This window comes from Peromyscus californicus, unplaced genomic scaffold (assembly GCF_007827085.1).
Source record: "Peromyscus californicus insignis strain IS unplaced genomic scaffold, ASM782708v3 Scaffold_16__1_contigs__length_79575227, whole genome shotgun sequence".
Classification (NCBI taxonomy): Eukaryota; Metazoa; Chordata; class Mammalia; order Rodentia; family Cricetidae; genus Peromyscus; species Peromyscus californicus.
The window spans coordinates 17,785,707-17,796,878 of record NW_026294458.1 but is presented as its reverse complement, the minus strand read 5'-3'; the positions used below and the strand labels follow the sequence as shown (position 1 = coordinate 17,796,878).

The window sequence follows — 11,172 nt, the reverse complement described above, 5'->3', positions numbered from 1 at the left end:
TATTTTAAATTATGCATATGTATATGTATTGTGTGTACATATGGGTACAGGTGTCCCAGGCCAAAGCATCAGCTCCCCTGGAGCTGGGGTCACGTACAGATGGTTATGAGCTGCCTCTGTGGGTGCTAGGAACCGACCTCAGGTCCTCTGCAGGAGCAGTATGAGCTCTTTTTTTTTTTTTTTGAGACAGGGTTTCTCTGTGTAGCTTTACGCCTCTCCAGAAACTCATTCTGTAGCCCAGGCTGGCCTCGAACTCACAGAGATCCTCCTGCCTCTCCCTCCCGAGTGCTGGGATTAAAGGCGTGCGCCACCACCACCCGGTGCAGAATAAGCTCTTAAGCACTGGGCTATCTATCTCTCCAGCTCTCAGTCTTTAACACCGCCCCCCCTCGAGGGGGAGGGGGAATCTCTACATTAACCAATAGTACAATTTAAAAACAACCTTATGGTGTACATCAGGAGTATGAAGACATCTTGAAAGACAGATGTACAACCCAGGATGTGCCAGCTCAGCTCTGAAGCCCAGGTTCCAGTCTTTGTAGTCCGGTTGCAGCCACCTGGCTCTGTGACCTCATGACCTTTCCTCCTCCCTGGGTCACCGTTTCCTCATGTGTCTAATGCTCTGGAGAAGCTCTCCCGTCTTGCCTACTCTCTGGAAAGCACCGTCCTCCATATAAACTCCTCCATTTCTGGGCTGTTCCCACCACAAGTCACTCCGATGAAATACTGTTAATGCCTAATTGAAAGAAGCCAGGGCTGGGAGAGTTTCCATAACTGACCCCTGCTTCATGAGGCTAGCACAAAGACTGTCCCTCACAGGAACCTCCGGGGTTGAGGGCACTCCAGCCAGGATGAAGTCATCCTGTAAGTGGGGGTGGGGGTGGGGGGGGAGCTAAAAAAGAAAACCCAATAAACTTTAACAGCATCCACTCAGCCCTTCTCTGACCAAAAATATAAGGTCCATTGTGGCAAATGGCTCTGCTTTCCATAGGAGGGAGGGACCAATTGGTTAGAAACATCTCTTCCAGAGAGAGTGCAAAATGCTGCCTTGGGCTGGGCTGCGGAGGGGGGCGGGCAGTTGAAAGGGAAGGAGTCTCTGCTGGCAGGTCCACAGAGAACACAACCTAAGTGTCCTCATAAGATTCTCTGGTTGACGCTGGGAGTGTGGGTTTGGTGCCAATCCTGCTAGCCATGGCTGAGAAGGGGAGCTGAGGGAAGACAGAAGTGAACAAAGGCCTGGTTCTTCCAGGACCCCCACCCCCACCCCCTTGTGACACTGTATGTCCCTGGGAACATGCGGCCCCAGACAGCCTTCATTTCCTGCTCTCTGGACAGAAGGGCACTCAGTCTTGTTTCCTTCATTTGCATAATGTCAAAAAATGAGTCACATTGTACTGTCATTTGTTGAGAAATATTGGCAAGGGGTTCCAACTGTGGTTGGAAGTCGAGTCCTTAAAAAGGAATAAGCATGGTGCCCGACTCGGTCACTGACTTCTTATCTGGACACGAGGCACTCTCTGAGCCTCAGTTTCTCTGTCTGCGCAGCCTGAAGATTTTAGAGGCTTCTTCCCACTCTGCATTACAGTAACTCCACTGGATGTGGCAGGTATTTGAGATGAAGCCAGACTTCCAACTGTCCAGAATTAAGTTAGGAAAGGGAAATATGTAAACGTGTCTCCTCCAAAAATCCAAAAATTGTTCTTAGGTCCAATTTTGTCCACTATTAGAAAGGTTGGCAACCAGAGAAAACACATCAACATGTAGGCTTGGACATCCATGGGGCCCACTTCCTGTGTTAGCCTTTCCAACACTGTGATAAAAACGCCTGCAGAAGCCATTTAGAAGGAGGACACTTTCTGTCTTGTTTTCGATAGGTTGTTCTGTTTTGTGTTTGGCTCACAGATTCAGAGATTTCAGACCGTAGTCAGCTGACCACATTGCTTTAAGGGTACGGCATGGCAGAGGTATCATGGCTGAGAGGCACAGCGGAGGAAAGACTACTCACGTGATGGCCCTTAGGAAGCAGGAAGGGTTAGGGAGACAGTATATGCTTCCTCCAACGGGGTTGTATCTCCCAATAATTCTATCATAGTATGAATCCATCAAGGATAATCCGTCAGTTTGGTTAAAGGCCTCAGGATCCAATAATTTTCAAATGACTAGGCCCACCAAGCTGGGTACCAAGGTTTCCACACATAAGCCACTGCAGAAGAGGGATTTATATCCAAACCATAATACTTACTAACTAGTGTACAAGAGGAGGCTCTCCGCCATAGTGGTTCTGAATCATCAGCAGGCACAGAATTCTGCAGACTGTAAGGAAAATCACACCCGCCCTGCACCCACGAACAAATCAATTATTTACCTGCCTTAGCAGATCGCTTCAGGAATCCCCAGTCATCTTCAATCGGGGATCTTGCTAAGAATTCCTGCTCTGGAGAACAACAAACTGCTGAGCCTGTATTTTCCTAATCTGTAAAGAGAAAATACCACACTGTCCCCCAACCAAGCTTCCTGGGGAGGGGGTGATAAATAGATCTGTGCTATTGGAATCCATTGGTTCTCTGCCTAGCAGGCATCATTTAATATTAATGGAGCCCTATCATCATGATCTGCCTCAATCATTCCCTAGTCTGCTACGTGGGATGTAAATTCCTTTAAGACAGAAGCAGTCCTGTCTGTGAAATTCCCGTAGCAAAGCCTTCTGGTAAGCCAGCACTGTACGATTTCATACTTGCCTGCTGGAAACATAATGAGTCCCCACGGAGACCAAAGGGAAGGCAGGAGGCAGCTCGGCAGGCTCTCAGAAGGTAATAATTGCTTGGGCAGGAATGCACCAAACGATACCCCTGTGGCTTTAAAAGGCAATGTAACTTTCCCAAGCATCCTCCTCTCTCCCAGAGTAGATTGTAATAGTAGAGAAATTAGCTCACTGAAAGAAAGCAAAGTTCAGGGGAAAGCTTTGGATGGAGTTCTATTAAATAAGGTCAGTCTGTTTGGCACAAGGAACCATCTGTACCTCAGTTCTGGTATCAACAGTTAAATGAAGAGATTAGATTAGACATCTTGATCCTTAATCTTCCTGGGCTCATAAAGCCTTTGGGATTCCAACATAAGCTATGGTTCCTGGCTCCAGAAAGTACGAATGTGCTGGCCACAAAACTGATGTCATTGTCCTCACCATGTAGGGACTTCACGGGGTCCTTTGTTGTGGACCCCTAGAGCCAAAGAAACTGAACTTGCCTCTCTCCAGACCCCCTCCTGCTTCATTGGCTTCAAGCAACTGAGAGGCCTTGACTACTCGGCACAGCCTCTGTGAGTCGATGAAGAAGCCAAGTGTTCTTCCCACAGACGCTGTGGAAATGACTGATTCACAGACGGCCAGTTAAGGCTCTGTTTGGAAAGCAGCACTCCCCAAAAGCAGTTCTGCAGGGTGGCAGCATGAAGCTATATAATTCAGTTGTTTTCTTTCCTGGGAGAGGGGGAATAGGGAACATGGGGGGCCTAGAAAGTGCAAGGAGAAAGCCAGGGGTATGGCCAGAACATGCAGACAGCACAGGACTTGAAACTTGCCTAAGATACCTGGGAGAAGAAGCAGGAGAGGAGCCAGACAGTACCTCAGCAGGTAGGTGAGCTCTGCCCACAGCACCTGGGAAGGATTTATTGAGAGCTGGTGCTGGTTGGGTAGTTTCGTCAACTTGGCTCAAGCTAGAGTCCTCTGAGAAGAAGAAGCCTCAGTTGACAAAATGCCCCCGTCAGCTTGGCCTGTGGGACATTTTCTTGATTGATGATTGATGTGGGAGAGCCCAGCCCACTGTGGGTGGTACCAACCCTGGACAGCAGCCCTGAGGTGTATAAAAAAAGCAAACTGAGCAAGCCATGAGGAGCAAGCCAGTAAGCAGCACTCCTCCATGGCCTCTGCATCAGCTCCTCCAGCTTCCTGCCCCGACTTCCCTCTGTGAGAGATGGTCAATTGTAGAGTGAAATAAACCCTTTCCTTCCCAAGTTGCTTCCGATCATGGTGTTTTCACGTCCATAGAAACCTAAGAGAGAGCCCTTCTTGCTGCCTCGAGGTTGGCCCTACCCCAGATCCATCTCTCCATCAGCCAGGCAGAACAGTGCAGGGAAATTAGATCAGGGCTGTAGTCAACCTGTAGGGCCCCAGGCAAAAAGGTCGTCTCAGTGTTATGAATCCTGGGATTTGGAAACTTACTTATTACTGCAGCAGAACCAAACCCGACTTACTAATACATCTTCTTCCCTGGGAAGAAGAGAGATGTGGGTGTTCAGAGCGGCCCTCACTAACCTGCAGAGTCACAGATTCTAGGATGAGCAAAAGTCAGCAGGGTCATGTGGACTCTCCCTATATCTTGAAACCTCTTCTTCTCTTGCTGACACTGTCAATGGGGGTCCCCTCTAACCGCTATCACCCGGGGCCCCTAGAACTCAGGGAAGGCCAATGGGCCCATCACCAGTAGTGGATTAAATGGTGGCCTCTCAGAAGACATGTTCAAGTACATACAGGTAGACTTTTATTTGGAAAAGGGTACTTGCGTATATAATTAAATAAGGCAATCTCCATGAGATCATCCTGGGTCACTAGACACAGCCTACACTCAGTGACAAGTGGCCTTACAAGACAGGAAGTGAAGACAGAGGTGAGGCTGGCATGATTCCATCGTGAAACCGGGAGACCCTTTGGGCCATCAGAGCACAAAGAATCAAAAGAAGGTTCTCTGTGACAGCCTTTGGAGAGAACCCGTGACCCTTCTGACAACTTGACTTCTAGATTATGGAACTATTTGAGAATAAAGTTCTGTAGGGCTGAGCCGCCCAGACTGTAGTCATTGCTTATAGTAACCATGGAAAAGTAACACCCACCTTCTCTCCACTGTTCCTCTCTTGGATGGAAATCTTAAAGGTAGAGGCTACTGACCGATGCACTAATGGACTGGGAAGGAAGTCCGCCTTTCTCTCTATCTGGTCCCCAGGGCAGGGCCTCCATTATGCTTCAAGCGGGGAGAATGCCAGCTCACAAAACCTGACTGGCCTGCTTCCTCTCACAGGAGACACCAGCCATGAGAGAGGCTGAGTCCTTGATTATGGCCTATGCAGACAGTAATGTTCTAAATAAATCACATCTGGAATCCAAGCCCAGGGAAGTGCACTAGCCTCAGACCCCAGGGTGGAGAGAGATCCTGGGGTCTGCCGTCCTCGGCTAGGGTTTCAACATGTGTACAAGAGCCAGAAGGTCCTTTGTTTTATTTTTGTTTTGTTTCATTTTGTTTTTTTCATTTTTTGTTTTTGTTTTGATAAGTGTTTATTTTTACGGGGGACCAGCTAGGCCCACACCTACAGTTCGGCACAGGGCTTTCTGCTTCTCTGCAGAACTCTAGTATTCAGCCTCTTTAGTTTTGCCCTCTGGAATATGGGCTTACTGCACAAGTGTAGCTACGTTCATGGTAAGCCCTTGAAAGACTGAGCGGAGGAACCTACACCTCACTCCCTTTTATTTTATGTATTCCATTTTATTTTGAGTTTCATTACAGAGCCAAGTCTGACTTTGAATTTATTTGTGTAGTCCAGATGAGACTCCAACTGCTTCAGCCTGAGTAGACATGTACCGCCAAGCCTGGCTCCATGTCATTTTACCAATTTTCTAAAAAAATTTATGGCCGGGCAGTGTGGTGGTATGTGCCTTTAATCCCAGCACTCAAGAGGCACAGGAAGATGGAGCTCTGTGAGTTCAAGGCCAGCCTGGTGTACAGAGCTAGTCCCAGGACAGCCAGGGCTACACAGAGAAACGCTGTCCTGAAAAACAAAAAAACAAAACAAAACAAAAAAATTGCATCAACTTACTGTATGTGTGTAGAGGTCAAAGGACAACTTCTGGAAGTCAGTTCTCTCCATCTACAGCGTGGGTGTGGGTTCTGGGGATTGAAATCATGTCATCAGGCTTGGTGACAGACATTTTCACTTGCTGAGCCAACTGACCAGCCCTCTACGAAACTTTAGACACCTCAGATGCATACTTACACCAAATACCACCTTTTATTTTTAACACATTCATAGTTCTTTTTAGAAATATTGTTCCTGAATATGGTTGCGTGTGAATAAACTGTTGGATTTTTTTTTCTGCAAGTGTTTCAATAATCATCACAGAAGTCTAGGAAAAGTTAACCCTGGGTTACTTTCTAAGGAAATACTCCTTTTTTCCTCATCAGTAAGATTCACTCCATGCTTCCCTTTGATGGTTTTAATTCCCATGTTACTAATTTCAAGCTTACCTCTCAGTTCTTGGGTTGGAAGGACTGGGGGAAAACATGAAGCAGGTGAGGTGAGAGGTGGGCAAGAATGGGACCGTGAAAACAAAACCGAACCAAGGTTTTGGCTGTGGGAGAGTGAAGATGGGGTGGTCGCAGGAGACGCTAGACCAGGCACTCCAGCCACAGACTCCTTTAAGGCTTGGCAACCAAGCTGGGGAAGCCAGATTGCAAAAGAATTTGACTTTGCATGTCTGTCTTACCTCTACCTGCCACTTGCACCTGGGAAAAGCCACAGGGACATTCCTGACTGAATTCTTGCCTCTGCACAACTCCCTTGACATGGCTTGGAGGCCTGTGCCTACCCATACCTCCCTCCGTCTGTCTGTAAGGCTCCGAGTCAGCTGAGGATGGGCTTTGCAAGGCAGGAAAGATAAAGCAGACATCATTCCGGGGCCAGAGGGACTGGGGGTTCACCCTCCCGGGAAATGACTCTGCTATGTTGAGCTCAGCATCCCCCAGTCAAGAGCACCTCTGCAGAAAGCATGTTCATGGCACCAGACACCAAGACACGAAGGAGCCAGTCAATAACACACATACCGGATGGAAATAAACTCAGGCTACCAACGAGGTAAGTAGACAGGTGATCTACAGGGTATCTCCTCAACTGACAAGGCCATTATGAAACATCGGCGCATGCAACGATTCTAGAAGTTTCTAGGAATTAGAGTTAGATATATTATAATTTCCCCCTTTAGGCTGAATTTCACAACAACCGCTCCAGATGGCTGCAGGCACTAATTACCTCTATTTTAAGCTGTAGAGCAGAAGGGCCACTCCCTCAAGGAGATTCAACTAGAAATAAAGGAAGCCTAGGAGTCTACAACACAGGTCTTCAGACTCTGTGAAGAACCCCTAATCTACTACGCTCACCAGAGCGTCACCCAAAGACTCACAGTGGAGCTGTGTAAAAATACAGCTCAAAAGGATACCTACCTATGGATCAAAATCATTGACCATTTATCAAAATAAACAATGACATTGACAGATTAAGATAACAATGGACTATAACCATGATAATAATGCGCTGGAGTCATTGAGTAAAACAGGAATGCAAGCCCATGCCAGGATGAATGAGGACAATAAAATGGAAAAGAGAGCTATTCCTCACAGTGAAACTCCTACCCTCAATTGAAGAAAGGATAAAACTTTAAAAACAATTATTCAGTTACCAATAGAGAAATAAGTATTTCAATCCAGAGCATCTGCAGACAGGGAGCCAGTGGGTGAAAAGTTAATTAGAAATGTGAAATGTGCAGTTCCCAAGCACCTCCACCTCCAATTCTTACAGACACCAAAGGGAAGTAGTAACTTCGCAATGAAACAGACCTTAACTGCATGGTCAAAATGAATATCCCCGTAAGGAACGGGGTCACACGGAATCACTCCCCACCTTCTCAGACATATCGAGGGCACCGCAGCACCTCTGTGGCGCTCCTGCCTGAGACACATGACCTACATCTAGTCGGGAGGGAGTATCAGACAAATCCAAACTAAGGGATATTTGCATGAAATCCATATGCAGTAGTCAAAGCGTCAAAGTTACAAGAGCCAAGGGAACAACTATTCTGAGTGAAAGAGATAAAGAGACAGGGGGGTAACATGTATCTGAGGAGCTGGACTTATCCTTCATAGAAAGCATGATTAGCTGGCGAGACAGGAGTAGCAACGGAAGATTATTGGTAATGATATCGCATTGTGAATTGTCTTACTTTGGTGCCTGCATTACCATCATAAAGGAGCATGCCCTCCAGCCCTCCAGTCCTTGAGGCTCGAGCATAGAAACTATGTAGCAGGGGCATCCTGGCTTGGGGGTGGCAGTGGGAGTGTGGGGGGGTGGGGTGGGGGGGGAAGCTATGCTACTTTTGCAAGTCTTCAAAGTAGCGAATTTCAAACACACTTTGGTCACATCCTCCAGAGAAATGGCTTGCCTCAGCCTCCCCTTGGAAGCAAGCAGCTCCTTCACGTTACCTTCAGAAAGCTGGAACGTATTGAAATGGCGTCCATCCAAAAGGACACTTTAATACATGCTTTTCATCAACACTTCTTAAACAACCTTCTTAAGCGTGAATGCTGCGTTTCTTAGGAGGGGACCCGCAGATCCGCATGTCCATACAGTGTGAGGCGACACACCTCCCTGTGTCCCATTCCACGGCTCTCTCTGCTGCTCCCTTAGTGAAGCATTGCACAGCGCATGTCTCTTTTGGTCTTCAGTGTCAGGCTCACCCTCGCTTCCTCCCTTACCTCTGCCTTCTACTTCTTTCCCTCCCTTCCTCCTTGTCTTAATGTGCAAAGCGCTGCTCGGGTTGGTTCAAAAAGCCCATTTTTTTCCTGATGCCTGTAGAAATTCGACAACACCTACTGAATCTGCAATGGAGCCTAATATAGCCTGGCGAAGGCAGAGAGGAAGACTGTTCACCAGAGGACGCATGCTCCTACCACATGCTCCTCTCCTCTGTGAAAAGCATGAAGTGCCTGGAAACATTCCAAGCGCTCTATATAGCTGGCCCTGATATGGATCGCAGCTACTTCAACCACTCATTCTCCAAGAAATGCCAGGCCTGGGTGATGCTTGGAGCATTTCTACAGCATTCCACAAGGGCCACAGTGGCCTCCCATGCTCTCTAAGTGAAACGGGCTGTGTCCCCAGTTTAAAACTCTGCTATGTTTGGAAAGTTCTTGTCAAAATTATTAGTTAGATCCTGGAAACATCACAAATTACAGTTTGATTTCCCAGGCAGGCACAAACTCCCCATGATCAGTGTTAACCAATACACACCATACATACACAAACAATGGGGGAGCTGACAGAGAATACATTTCCTATATTAATGTGTAGCATGAATCTTAAATGGTCTTATTAATAAAAACAAACCTGAAGCCAGTTATTGGGGTGAATGTTGGAAGATCAGAGAAGCAGAACAAGCCACAGCTACCTCACCTCGCCAATTCCTCAGCTGATCCTGTTTCCTCAGACTGCAAGCTTCTGTGTCCTCATCCCAATGTGAATCTCAGCTGCACTGCTGCTCAAAAGCCTGAAAGCTTAACCAGACAAATGCTTCTAGTTCCTAGTCCTCACACCTTATATACTTTTCTGCTTCCTGCCATCACTTCCTGAGATTAAAGGCATGAGTCACCATGCCTGGCTGTTTCCAGTGTGGTTTTGAACTTAACAGAGATTCAGACGGATCTCTGCCTCTGGAATGCTAGGATTAAAGATGTGTGCAACCACTGCCTAACCTCTATGTTTAATATCATGGTTGTTCTGTTCTCTGACCCCCAGATAAGTTTATTGGGGTGCACAATATATCAACCACATTAATGTTAATCAACAAATTCTATTTATTTATTTATTTATTTATTTTTTAATTTATTTTTATTATATTATAATATTTCCTATATTAAGGTTAATCAACAACATTTTTCAAAACTTTTAAAATTTATTTTTAATTATGTGTATGTGTGTGGGCCTGTATGTGGTATGTCCATGAGAATGCAGGAGCCTATGGAGGCCAGAGGCTTTGGGTCCCCCTGAAGCTAAAGTTACAGGTGATTCTGAGCTCCTCGACATGGTCTCTGGGAACTGAACGCAGATCATCATCTCTCCAGCCCCATCCATGAACTTTTCTGGGGCTGGCCTGGAAATCTAATTCTTACGTTGTTTAACCAGGGGGTAAAAAAAGCCAGTAGGACCCAAATTGGAGCTTAGGCCTCTGGATGCATTATTGCCCTGGCGAGCAAGCTCCCCTGTCAAATTCACCTCTGTCTCCTCATGCAGCGTCTCACAGCAAGCATGCTATATTCTCCTCAGGCCAGAGCACCGGCCAAAGAGGGGCTCTCGTCACACAAAGGCCCCCTGTGTCAACTTCACTAGGGCTTAGACCCTCGACAGTCACACATTAAACGAGACAAGTGCTCAGAGTTCACGGACCCTGTGGCTGTAAATGCTGCATGACGGTGTGTGATTTCTCCCCTCCCCTGGAACTCTGGTGTGAACAAGAGCATGGAGAGGGGTCCTTGCCATGTCAAGCTTGTCCTATCCCACAGCTGTCTACCCTAGGCCTCTACCCAGTTATTATGTTCTCACCATTGCTGACTGTAATTTAATGTCCCATCTCTCTCTCTCTCTCTCTCTACACACACACACACACACACACACACACACACACACACAGAGTCTGTGCTGCTACCTATAGAAAAGATGCCCTTGTATGAAGCCTGAAAGGAAATTTAGTAATACAAATATTAATTTACCATTACTACATATTCTACAATTTCACACATATTCTCATTCAGACTCTTAATGACACAGGGTGAAATTCTTTTATTTGAAACATCTTTGGAAGCCAAGCATGGTGGTGCACACCTATGATCCCAGTTTTAGGGGGGCCGAATCAGAAGAATCATGAGTTGAAGGCCAGCCTTGGCTATATAGTGAGGTCTCAGCTAGCCTATGTGACACAGAGATGCTGTCTCAAAACAGATAAACAAAACACGGAATAGTCTATTTTTCTTCATGGTGAAGAGAAAAAAGAGACACCAGCGGTTGTGAGCACCAACTCATGGCTGTGATGGAAATTAATAAGGCCATCTCCAGGAGGAACTCACTGAAAGTAAGATCTTCCTTGAAATTCTTATTCCGTGACCAAAAAAGTGAGGGTGGATCTGTCTGGTATTTGCCCTACATACTCTTCAAAACAAAGTTTCTCAAATAGTCTGGATCTTGGTGTGACATCTGCCAGACAGCTGTTGTAAAGAAGGCCAAGAAGATAATCTGGGAGTCTGTCATAATCTTTGCATTTCTTTACTCCCCTCATCAAATTCTGGGCCCAAGCCAGTAGATAGACAC

General features: G+C 46.6%; 1 long non-coding RNA gene across 1 annotated transcript; it reads right to left on the bottom strand.

Annotated features, from left to right (window-relative positions):
• Window positions 1-6,042, bottom strand: LOC128111495 (uncharacterized). Its single transcript, XR_008218663.1, has 3 exons — window positions 5,860-6,042; window positions 2,366-2,473; window positions 1-1,633 (listed from the first exon to the last, which is right to left on the bottom strand). It is a non-coding gene; the product is annotated as an uncharacterized LOC128111495 (long non-coding RNA).
• Window positions 6,043-11,172: the final 5,130 nt, after the last annotated feature.